At 37.0% G+C, this 12,374-nt stretch overlaps 1 pseudogene; it reads right to left on the bottom strand.

The window, feature by feature from the left end:
* Window positions 1-11,607, bottom strand: part of LOC149226927 (70 kDa peptidyl-prolyl isomerase-like) — a 76,492-nt pseudogene extending 64,885 nt beyond the window's left edge.
* Between the last annotated feature and the right edge of the window lie 767 nt (window positions 11,608-12,374).

Raw genomic sequence — 12,374 nt, 5'->3', positions numbered from 1 at the left:
GTCCCATTCTCAATGTTACAGATGATGCTTTCAAATGGAATGTTCTTGGGAGAGACCGCGAACCCCAAGCCTTTGCTGAGGATATTAATTTCTTCAGGAGTGAGCATTACGGATGAGAGATTAACGACTCTCTTATCAGGTTTATTTGGAACATTGGGATTCCTAATAACAGACTTATCATTACTGCAATTATTAGATTTTGCCCTAAATTGATTATCAACGCATGCAGCGCTATCACTTTTAATAATTCTACATCCTATATTAATTTCTGAATCGAGTTTCTCACCTTCTATGTTCTTGTTGTCCTTATATTTATTTTCAAAGTGCGCTGTAATATTCACCCCCTCCCTATTTCTTATGGCATCAATGCTGTCGTTTTCAATTTTGGTCCTGATGATGGGCCCCCTTTGGGGTTCGAAATGTCGACAAAATGAACATAATACTGTGGATACCTCAATGTCTTTCACGGGAGTTTATTGCATCTGCACAGGCCAATCCAGATTAGCATGATACAACATCACAAGCATACTAGCTAATACATGGATATTGTAATAATAAATAACCAACACGCATGCATGATAAACACATAGATAAATAACATGCGTACATAACAATCTATCTTTACCCTGAAGTTCAGTGTTGCAACCTCGCTCCGATACCACCCCATCCCACCTTTACCCACTTTTACAAGATTTCAAGGTAAACATGAGCTGATAGTTACTATGATGTGACCCAAAATCTAAGTTCCAAATTATGGAAGTGGGGTCTACTAACCAGAAACTTAATGAAACCTCTCAGGGACACCAGATCACCTAGGTGTCAAACCACAACCCCTGGTGATCAGACCTTGAGATAGAACTTATTTTTAATTGAGCTCACAACCCAATTGCATGCATAATCCAATATGAGTGTGGTTGAAAAGCTCCATCTGCATGCACATGCCTCCCTCCATGCGACTGCAAATGAAATTTCTCAGTTCCATGCATGCAGATGCAAAATCAGTGCCACATTTTCAGGGCTAGCCTACAGGCCACTGCCCATAACAACCAAAAACTTTCCATAATCAAGTTTAAGGTGATGACAAGTCAATATGATAAGTATTAAGGCTAGATCTTGCTCATAAGTTTCCGAACACACAAGAATATTTTGTCAAACATATGGTAAACATAGTAACTATAGGTCATGAATGCATATATGTTCAATGTCTCCTTAACTTCATCAAGGAATCATCAAGAAGGCTCAATGCCCTCTCAAACTAGTTGCAACAACACTTGTTATCCCATGCATTCACATAACCATTCAATAACTTATCAAATCATGAATAGGATCCATAACCAGAGCACATCATTTAACCAAGCCTATAACTAGCATATAACCATAATGAATCCATGATGAATCAAACATAAAATCAACACAATAACCAATACATGTGCTCATTGATCACAATAAGGAAACAACTCATATCAACTTATGCAAATGCGAACCAAGTCAGGGACTTCCATGCACCACCCAACCATAGATTGGGCTGAACCAAATCTCTCTTTCATCCAATCACCCGTGTGCCATAGTCCAAGCATGAATGCGGGATCATTTGGGTTAAACCAAAATAGAACCAACCATGGCTTCTAGAGGCCCAACCACCTCAACCCTCAACCACAGTGATTTCACCTAAACTGGTCCAGAAATCAATAACACCAAAAAATCTTGAATTCCTCCAACTCTTTTCACCATACCCAGAGGAATTTTCCTCTCTCCACCTATCCATCAATATCTCTAGTAGAAATCCCATCTCCACCCTTGACCCTTGGAAATTTTCCTGAGACCACCTTACTATGATCCAAATTCTATCCTCCATCCAAAGCTTAAACCAAAACAAGGAACCCACAACACCATGGCTATCCAGGAAATGGCAAGGCAAAGCTAAAAACCATTGTTAATCTAGGAAACTCCCATGCCAATGAAAAGAAAGTGACCAAATAACCAAATGCATGTACCATGCTTCCAACTCTCAGTAATGAAATCACACATGCAACCTTTTACCTTCAATGTCTTCCTATTATCGTTTCTCTTCCAACCCTTCCTTGAGGTCCCTTGCTTTCCTTTGCTTGTTTGTTTGTTGTCCAAGTGCTCCCTCTCTCTCAAAGTGATCAAAGCTAGAATTGACAAAAGTTGTGAATTGTTTCTCTGATGCCCTTTTATCATTGATGTATAGTCTCTTCCTTTCCTTTTCCTTTTTTCTTCAATTTCCTCTAATTTCTCTTGAATTTCCCTTGCATACATATTTGTGTCTCTTCATCTCCCTTTCTCCTATTTTTCATTATTTCTCATATTAAATTGTAATGTGTTGCCTCTTTGCATTTACCAATTTCCATAGCCATTAATTAACCACAAGTGATGCCCACTATAGTGTTTTTCCCTCCATTCAGCTTGTAATATGTATCCCATGACCTTGGTTTAATTTATTTACATAGAAAATCAACCCGAGGTTGTTACAATTGGGCCCTTCTCTTTCAAGTAAAATATAATATTTTCAAGGGAAATTCTAAACACATTGGTTAGGCCAAGAATATTTTCTTCCTTTTTAGGAGTCTCCTCCTTTTCAGGAGTTTCATCCTCTTTATGTTCTTTAATGGCAGTAGGAGGCTTTTTCATTTGTAAAAATCTCCCAGATCTAATATGGATATCATTTAAATCTAGGGAATCTATCATGTAGGTTTGGAAATTTTGTACTTCAACAGTGTAAGTGGGTTGATGTGGTACTTTATTGTTTGGTTTTGGGAGTGGTTGTGTAGGTATTTGATTTGTTCATTGAGGTAATTGACTAGGTCGTAATTAGAGAGGTTGACATGTAGTCAATTGTGGGTGAAATTGAGGTTGTGGAAGTTGTGGTGGTGGACAATAGTATTGAGACTGCTATTGAGGATACTGAGGGAAATATTGAGGATATTATGGATTTCTACCATAGGATCCTTGCCAACCTTGTGGCCAAGATGGGTTTTGAGGTTGAGGTGGCCAGGTTTTCCAAGGTAGGGGTGTGTTCCAACTATTTTGAGGTTGTTGTGCATAAGACTAAAATTGTGAATTGGGATCTTAGATCATACTTGGTTGATGAGGTGTGCCAAGGTCCCTTAGGATCAACAAAGTAAAGTTGTTCATGTGTTTGACTCGCTCCACTATCTTCTCGATAGACAACTTTCAACCCAGGTAGTGATGGGAAATCTTTCATAGCATGTGATTATGCATAGATAACACAAATTTCAATATTATCAAGTGGACATTCTCTTAATGCATGTTTCTTTCTACATCTAGGGAAGAATATAGACAAAGCAACATTCTCAACTTTTTTCTTGTTTTTCATTCTTAACATATCAATTTGTTCACTAAGATTACTAAGAATGCATTTTTTTAAATTTTCAAGCAAATTGCTAAGTTCAGCTCAACTTACCGATCCTGATGCAAATTTACTTACTCTTGCAATGGCTGGATCTCTAGGACTTTTTCCATACTTTATTTTTCCTCTTGATATGTGCTTGCACAACTCACAAATTTATTCAAATGATAATTGAGACACATCTCCTTTACCCATTAGGTTAAGGAGGTCAATCCACTCATCTCTAATTGCTCTAAGTAAGAGGGTTTTAGTGTATCAAATCCTAAATTATGTAATTTTTCCTTCTTAACATAATAGGCAAATTTCTCTACTAAATCCTTAAGGCTCTCGCCTTCTTTTTTAGTCATTTTAAAGCTTCCCTCTTTAAGATCATGATGTATACAATAGTCTTTATATTTTTCCAAAAACAGCGTCTTCATATCATCCCATGATCTTATAGAGTTAGTACCTAGACCCATAAACCATTTAAGAGCTCCATCTTTCAATGTGACTGGAAACAATTATAACTCTCGAACATCCAGTAAATAATCATAAGACTACATAATACTTCAAATTCATAGAGAAAAAATTTCAGTCTTATATTCTCATATTGTGGAAGGTAGGAATCACCACTGGAGAGATATTCTTCATACTAACATTATTGTCAGTATCTTGAATGGGAAATCCATAAGGATCTTCTTCATTGTCATCATCTCCATCATTGCCTCTTCCTTTACCTCCTCCTCTACTACCTCTTCCACCACCAGGAGGTCTTCTTCCTCCTCTGCCACCTCCAAGTAATGGTCGTTCTTCTCTTCCTCGTCCTCCTCCTATTACTGTTTCATGTCCATTTGGAGGAGGAAATATTTCCCCTTCACCTTCTGCCATTGAACCTTCTGAACTAAGGTAATAAGGTTCTTCAACTAGATTTTCCTCTTTTAGTTCTTTTATTAATGGTTCTCCAGATAAAGTTCCTTCTTCTTCTTCTTCTTCTTCTTTGGTATGTACTTCTAGTTCTTGTCGAACAAGTTGTTCTCCTATTGAAGACATAAGGATGATTGCCTCAATCAAAGATGTAAGTTCATCTACTACTACTTTTGTGGAAAAGTTGACTCTTCTTTAGTTGAAATTTCAAATATTTGTACCTCAAGGAGTCTTCTTCTACCTGAAAAGGTTGGAATTTGTGATATGGATGGTGATGTGGCTCTTACTACACCACATTTTCTATTGGGGGTGGTTGTTGATGATGGAATTGAAGTTTGTCCTTTAACAAATATAGCCCTGAACTCTCTTTCCCCTCTACATGTGTTCTAAAATGAATTATATTTTTTATGCATCTAAGAATGAGTGCAACTAAAAATGATATGAAATTCAACAACTATGGTTAGGAAAAACCCCACAATCATGATGTGTACGTTCTTACCTCTTGTCTTACTACTCTTTCTATCTAGAGTTGTGTAAATAAAAAGACATTCTAAATTCAAAGATAATGCCTATGTATACTTCCCCGAAAACGATGTGAAAAATGTTGGGTAATTTAATTGTGCTTTAAATTACTTATATTAAAATGTCAATCCAAGTTCATATACTTATAAAGTACACTATGCTAGGGTCCTATAATTCATAAGATCAAATGATGATTGGCTATTATCTATCAGTTGATAGAAATTGTAAATAATATTGTATTCTACAAATGATTTACACAAAAAAAAAAAAAAAAATGATGATGAAAAAGGGGATAAAAAATGTAGATGAGAAATGAAAAATAGAAGAAAAATAGAATAAAAAGAAAAAAGAAAAGAATGAAAAAACCCCAAAAAAGAAAAATATTTATGCAAGTGAGTAAATCTAAATGCCATTAAAAACAAAAATGCATCATAGTTACTTTTGAATTTTTTCAATATAGTGTGCAACTTGTTTAAATGCTACGTAGAAATAGATTTCCTAAGTTTGATCATATTATTTAATCATGGTTAAACTAAGTTAAATAAGGTTGTTTAGGTTAGTCAATAAATCAACCATCCAGTTTAATCTTGGTTGAAATTAATTAGGTAGATTAGAGAAAGATTAACCAAAGTGTTTAAGATTGGTTAAGTTTGATAAATAAGTATTAGAATAGAAGTTGTACAACCTTAGAGAAAAATAAAAATGGGCTTGCTAGATTAAATGTGCCCTTAGTGTTAATTAAATATCCTTTGGGAGTAATTAATCCCGCTTGTAATAAATTAATTTTGTCATTTACACACTACTAATAATTTTTAAAATGAGTTACTCGCGCTAAAGTTTTGATTTATAATAAAGTCGAAAGAGACAAAATTTATTTGTCAGCTTGTGGTATAGAAGGCACATAAACCAACCGCCATGATCTACCCTGCCCAGATCAATGGTGGGGGATTGATTTCAGACCCAACAGCCCATTCTATCGTTATCAGCGGGGGGGTCTGAAAAGCAGATTTATTTTTGCGGGCCACATGGTACGTGGCAGGCACTCAGGATTTCACACCCCCCCCTCAATACCTCTTATCACCTGCCCCCCCCCCCCAGAAAACCACTCCATCTCCCACCAACATTTATAAATGCCCGTCACCTCACTGCTTCCCGCCACGTCTCTGCTCCCCCTCCACTCCTATCATGCCACGTGTCCTCCCCACTCCCGCATACCGTTTCCCTTCCCTTCTGCCACATTTCCTTTCCCTATATTGACACATATAATTACCGTTACACCCTATCTGTTACACCATGACCATTTTCTCTCCAATGTGCACCAAATCGCAATGGACCTGCTCCATAACAGTTAGACACAACGAGAATTGCCCAATTGCCTATAAAAACCTCCACTTTGTTCAGTGTGGCCCCCTTTCTGCTTCCTGTTTATTTCATATAACTGGTACATTGGTTTAAAACCCCATCTCCCCCACCAAATTTCGCTATCACCCACTGCAGATTCTAGATAGTTGTCTCCTGGCCAGGTACCTGTTATAGAAAGCGAATTTTTCAGTAAAGCAATCAAAATTTCCCAAGTAAAAACAAATGGCTCTTCACCTCTCATTATGATCATTTTAAAAAAATATGGCACCTAAGGGAAAGTCAAAACCAACTAGTGAAAATCCAATGATCCATCCTACCATTGATCTAGACCATTTACCCTTGGTTGACCAACAATATAAAATCACAGAGACCAATTGTGAGTTCGACTTGTTCAAACTGCACAATTGGCTCAAAAAAACCTTTCTGGACCAGAGTGATGAAATCAACCTCTGGGAATCCCTCTGGCCACAATTCATGTTTCCCCATACTTACCCTTTCCCAGATTTTGTTTTATGGTGTCAGGCCAAGTATATCCCTAGCCAAAGAGCCATTGTGGCCCAGAATGGAGACATTCTATTTACTATAACCCCATAGTCAATTAACAAGATGTTTCAAGTCCCCCACAATGATTCTTTGAGCCCTTTCTCCATAGATTCCCTTATGGAACTCTACCAAAAGCTAACCTTCTTTGGAAGAGACAGAATACTTGAAATTTTCTTGCCAAGCAATGTCCAACTTCCAAATAAAAATCCACTGTATCCAGCCTCCATGTTTCCAAAAAATACCAAGCAAATTGTCTCATTAGTATCTTGTCTCCTAGGGTATCAATCAGATCAATGGGTGGATGAACCTATCCTAGGTTTTCTGTCCATCTTTTCCATAGAATAAAAACCTTCTGTAATGTTTAATTTTAGTCAATTCCTTGCAAACAACATCCATGAGCAGTTTCTCAATATTACCACAAAAGGAATGTTTAAACATGCATCAATGCTAGTTTATATGTTTCTATTTTACCAGGAAGAAAGATTCCCAATTGCTTTGCAGAAACTAGATGAACAAGGCAATGCACAATCAGTCATCTAGTGGACCTCTTTGGTGTGGAAGAGTTCAAATAATTTTAGTTTCAGTGACTTCATAGACCAGTTTATTTATACAGTTGCATGCCTTCTTAACAATAATGTGGAACCTAGAATAGGTTCTGAGATACAAAGAACCTTACACCTCAGTGAACAAGTTAAAATAGGAGACTGGTACTTGTACCAGAACTACACAGAAATTAGGGTGTATGGTTGTGAGTTCCACCATATAGACTACCAAAATATGTTCCTATGAGAATTTTCTCATTGGAATATATAAGGAAAATGATCAACATGGATGAATTACACTTTGTTTCAGCTAAAAAGAAGGCACAGTTCAAGATCAAGACACAGGTGGGGCCATTCATATGCAACAACAGAGTAGTAGGTAATGAAGCAGATGCACTTCTCAAACAAATGAACTTCCAATTAAGCTTTACTTGGTCATATGACCCCTTCGACATCATTTCCAGTTTAAGAGTGGAACAGAAGACCACTCCTTACACTCACACTCCCAGGCTAGAGATTGAAAAATTCATGAACCAGGATCAGTGGGAGGAGAACACTCTACAAGAAGCTGAAGAACAGGTTCTGTCTACAACCACTTCATAGACTCCAGTACCTCAAGAGAAGCATGAAAAAAGGCCAAGAGAAGAAAAGTCTCATGCAGTAACAGAAATTGGAGCCAAGGAATTCCTAATATATACAAAGAAGCAGAAAACTAATCCAAAACTAGTTTTCATGCAGGATGATGAAGGACAGGCTACTATAGTTTCCATAGGTCCACATGTTTCTACAAGATTAGAAAACATTTTTGCAAGTACAAGACAAGAAGACATTTTTGTAGGCTCTCCATCTTCCTTAGCCTCACAAGATCCTCCAGATTCAGCACAGATAACTAACTTGGCTCAAGGCCAGACAGAGCCAAATATTTTTGCTAAGTACAAAGCAATCAAGTAGAAAAGTGAAATACTAAAGGCCAACACATATACTCAATTCTAGAAGCTGTTATGAAACCAGCTCAAGAAAAGATAGAAAAGATAGATCAACACCTTAGAATTCAGCCTCTTCGAGGGGGCAACCTCCTTTACATTACATAAATGAACAATTCTTGGATGATACAAATGAAAAGACCTCCTTTCTATATATAGGAGTTTAAGGGGTCATAACATAATCAGAGCCGACATAACAATAATAATGTAAGGGCACAATAATAACAATAGTGGGCTTCTATGTGGCACAATAGTAACAATATGGGCACTACATGGGTACATCAATATAATAAGTGGGTTGTACTAATAACAATAAGGGGTTACACTAGTAGTATAGGGGCCTAACATGCCCCTATCCTTCAAAAAGCGTTGTCCTCAACGCTTGAGTAGTTCTTGATGCTTTTGTATAAAATTCTTGTCCTCCCATGTGGAATATTCAGCGGGTAAGTTCTTCCACTTGATGAGATACTTTGAAATTGATCGATTTCGTAGTTGTCGGGTTCTTGTTTCTGTGACTGCTCCAGGTTCCAATATGATTTTTCCTTCCTCTTCAATTTCTGGCAATATTGTTTGAATTGGGCTCTTTTGCAACTTTTGAATAAGTGGTCATACTTCTTCGTCCTTCTTCCATTCATCCCTTGCTTCGTTTATCCAATCTGGTTGGATAATAGAAATAGCACAAAACAATGCTTCCACATCCTTATCCTTGAAGAGTCTTCCCATTCGGTAAGGTTGCCATTTTTTAAGTACATGTAGTATTGCCAACATTTCCTTCTCATAAATAGCTTGCTTGAGATGTAGCAGTAAAAATACCCAATCACCTACATCAAAACATTTTTCACTACGATGTTGATCTACCTATTGTTTCGTTTGATTTTGCACCGAAGTGGCGTTATCCTTTAAAAGCTGGAGAACTTGTTGTTGATGCTCGATGTGATCTTTCTCTACTTGAACCTTTTTCTTCTTGATATGTCCTTCTATCTTGATAGTTTGAGGAGTGGTAATTTTGACCAATGAATTACAAGATATGGATGGATTCATTTCTTCTTTCTCGATGTGATCTTTCACTTCTTGCACCTTTTTCTTTTTGATATGTCCTTCTATCTTGAGAGTTTGAGGAGTGGTAATTCTTGTCAATGCTTTACAAGATATGGTCTGATTCATTCTTCTTTCTCTGGGGTGGGGTCCTGGCGTATATCCTCTTCTTTTGATGTTTCTTGATCCTTTTCTTCCTCCTCTTCATATTCTATGTAAAATAATTTCTTCTCAACACACTTATGACCTTTAGTGCATTTTCTATCACAATTGTAACAAAGCCCTTTTTCTCCTTTTTCTTCCAATTGTTGTGGTGTAACCCTTGTAGGTTGTGGACGGATGGGAGAAACAAAACTTCCATCTTTATAGTTGTGAGGGGTATGCTTCTTGGTTTCCATAATTTTTCTTTCCGCTATGTCACAAAGCCCTTTTACTCTTTCCAATTGTTGTGGTGTTGCTCTAAAGAAGGTGTTGCTCTTTGTATCCTCATAATGTGCTATCATTTCCTTCGTGAAAATTGACCACGTAACAAGTTGTTTACGAGAACAAAGCCCTTCATACCGTAAAAATTGATCTGGTTCTAAATATGAAGATGCAATACATACCTTTTGTAACAGTGGTACACCATGTAGATCAAAATATTTCTCCATCTGAAGTATCCAATTTACCGGATCCTTGCCATCAAACTTCCTCATCTTGCTTTTTCTTGATTTTAGGAGCTCGATCTTGAAACGACTGTAACTCTATACTTTCGGATCTTTAAGTTCTGAAATTGTGACCTGTAGTAGCCCTCTGCATTCTCTTTCCAATGCCACCAGTCTGATCCAAATTGGATTCTCCAAGGAAGAGTTATGCACAATCTCCCAAGATGACCTAATTATAGACTAGCTCAGTTGAACAAACTTGTACGACGTGCCACGAGTCACTTTTTCAACCTTTGGATCTGAAAAAGATATACAAGAAACTACAGTCCGTCCTCTTTCTGTACCTTCTTACGAAATTTCAATCTGATGCTCAGAGAGAAAGTTATGACGATTTTCACCAGGTCACGTATTTGGAATGTAATTCAAGAGTCTGTAAAAAGACCAACTTCCTCATATCATATCTCCGCAAATATAGTGCGAAAAGCTCTGAAATTTGGACCCGAGATTCAGCGCGATTTATTCTCAAATGGGTTTTTTTTTTAGCTTTTGAAACGTCGCAAAAAAAAAAAGTTATAGCGAAAATGCCACGATGACCTATTTGGAGCAGCGAAACCCTAGAATCCAAAGCTTTGATACCAAATGTTATGAAACCAGCTCAAGAAAAGATAGAAAATATAGATCAACGCCTTAGAATTCAGCCTCTTCGAGGGGGAACCTCCTTTACATTACATAAATGAACAATTCTTGGATGATACAAATGAAAAGACCTCCTTTCTATATATAGGAGTTTAAGGGGTCATAACATAATCAGAGCCAACATAACAATAATAATGTAAGGGCATAATAATAACAATAGTGGGCTTCTATGTGGCACAATAGTAACAATATGGGCACTACATGGGTACATTAATATAATAAGTGGGTTGTACTAATAACAATAAGCGGTTACACTAGTAGTATAGGGGCCTAACAGAAGCAAACTACTTCTTCCAAACACAGGTTCCTGTCAGCCTTTGATACTGAACAAGGAAGAATGCAAATGGCTTTTCTACAGGCATAGGTTCCATTCCCAAAATCACCAGCAGACTACAAGAAGACAATATTCTCTTTTGACACCAAACAAATCCATCGGATTGATTAGATGGATATGCACAAACAGACTATAGAGATGCTATACTCCACTCTGACTAATACTTCCATGACAACTTCAAAACTACAGGCCTCCATTAGCAATATACAGTCATAGTTGAAGCTGGAGAAGATCTTATCTTTCGCAAAGGATACTAGAATTAAGTCACTAGAGGACTTAGTCATCAAGCTATGTTATGGTTCTAGTGATGTAACAGTAGTAGAGGAGATTGTGAGGAAAAAGAATGTCAATATAGCAGCTCTGAGGAACCAGCTCAAGCTTCCATCTACAGAGGATCAACAGACCGAGGAGATGGGAGAACTGGAAAAGAAAAAGGAATATATGTTCAAGATAATCACTAAAAAATATGTCCACATTAGAGAAATGGAAGTAGAACTAGAAAATTGCTCAAGGAGAAAGATCAGTCCTCACATTTGACTATAGTTCCACTGACTGCAGTTCCTATTTCAGTCGCAGGAACAACAGATGCTTCTGCATCAACAACAGCACCAACACCAACCATAGATTCTACCACTGAATTGGTTAAAGCCATGTAGGAGATGTCCATTAAAGGAAAAGAAATTGAGAAGTTAAAATATCAACTAAAGAATTTACAGGACCATAAATTGAAGATAGACAACTCCTATGTAGCAGAATTACAAAATCTCATAGGCTTGCTCAAAGAATTGAGTTTTTAGAGAGTGAGTCGGTAATGGCTCAAGCTTTAGCACATGCCAAAGAAAATATATGGGTGGATATCAATCAAGCCATAACAGAAATTTGGCCATCAATTCATATCATCTTTGAACAGGAAGAATTAATGCAGAGATCAAAACAATGATAGAGGAGGTAAGAGAAACGTTGGGAGACAAGTCGAGTGAAACAACAACCTTAATCAAAGTTTTGAATTCTAAACTAAGGAAGAATTGGAGGAGCTTCATATTGTAGACAGAACAAAAACCATTTTGGAGATAAAGAAATTTTTACAGAAGAGGAACCTCATGATACAACTAGAGAATAAGTGTCAGCCTCTAGAAACTGTTGTTCAGAGGTTTCATACCAAGTTTAATTTACTAAATCAAAGAGGGCTACCAGGGTTAGTAGCAATGAATGACAGATTGATCAGTTTGAGTGACTACAATCACAAATTGTTTACTATTTCTCAAGATAAGTCTAAGTTTGCAGGGGTAAAAGGAAGTATTACAGGAAAAGCTTTCCTAGAGGCTTTAGAGTTTGATTTGATCATTAAACATGAGATTAAACACATTTTCATCAACAAGCCTACATTTGAGAAATATAATGAAGTTGATGAAACAGATA

The sequence above is a fragment of the Pinus tabuliformis genome, chromosome J (genome assembly GCF_031772625.1).
Source record: "Pinus tabuliformis cultivar Carrire ecotype Pingquan chromosome J, CPIR1, whole genome shotgun sequence".
In the NCBI taxonomy this organism is placed as follows: domain Eukaryota; kingdom Viridiplantae; phylum Streptophyta; class Pinopsida; order Pinales; family Pinaceae; genus Pinus; species Pinus tabuliformis.
Note: the sequence above shows the minus strand (reverse complement) of the source record. Positions and strands in the feature narration are given on the sequence as shown.